The following is a 1082-nucleotide window of genomic DNA, read 5'->3' on the forward strand; positions in this document are numbered from 1 at the left end:
AAAGTTTCCCAGAAATTATTGCAAAAAGGTAAAATTGTTGTTTGAGACAATTTTCAAGTAATATAATGGTAGAGGCATAATGATCCAGGAACACATTCTCAAAGATCAATAAACTTAAAATTCTGTTGAACATTAAACACTGGAATTGAAAGAAATTTTAAATATCCAAAATAAACGAAACAAAATGAATTATGATGACTGTGTAAACAAAATTATCCTTTTTTTTAAAAAAAAAAGGGCTAGTTAAGGCCAAAGCACCAGACTGGCTGGTGCTTTCTCTATGCCAAAAACTGTCATCCAGTTTTTGGCATAGAGAAAAATGATAAATCAGGCAAATAGAAATTGAGCTCGCTTTAATTTATCATCTGATTGATTTATTGTGACAAGCCTGGTTTATGGTGATCTTTTATTTTCTCCAACTGATGTTCTTGAAAGTAATATGAATATTCTGGAGTGGTTTCAAGTTCCAGCTTAAATATAAAGGAGAGAGATAAATAAAGATTAGGGTGGTGGCAAGGAGGCTTTCCAACCTCAAAGATAAATAGAACACCAGAGAAAACATGAAGAGCTGCTCAGCTGTTTAAAAGGTTCGATTGCTTTGATGGCTATAAGATTAGGAAAGGTATAAATAATTTGTTTATTTTGTTAAAATATGAACCAAATGTGATCAAATTATTTTTTTTTCAAACTGACATTAATGATTGACAGAAAATACATTCATGATTTGAAGTGCACAAACATTTCCCAAATCATCAAATTATATATTTTTAAAATTCTATATTTTTTACATGGCCCACATGGCCATATTCCTCATTTCGGGGAAATTTTACTTTTTTCTTTCTATCTACATTTGCCCTTTTACGCCGTCGCTGCTTTGATGATTCCTTTATCTTCAACCATGTAACTGTAATTTATTGATATCTGTTTGCCGCAGAACAGGACACTCAGAATAAATTCATACAAGCTCCTCTAAAATCGCCATTGCTAAATGTGTAAAGTTTGCCCTAAAGGTTGATGTTTGCTCAAAGGAATCCTCTAGTATCTTGTTTTATTTTGAAAGTCAAGAACGGAAGTCCAAACTT

The sequence above is a fragment of the Xiphophorus couchianus genome, chromosome 15 (genome assembly GCF_001444195.1).
Source record: "Xiphophorus couchianus chromosome 15, X_couchianus-1.0, whole genome shotgun sequence".
Taxonomy (NCBI): domain Eukaryota; kingdom Metazoa; phylum Chordata; class Actinopteri; order Cyprinodontiformes; family Poeciliidae; genus Xiphophorus; species Xiphophorus couchianus.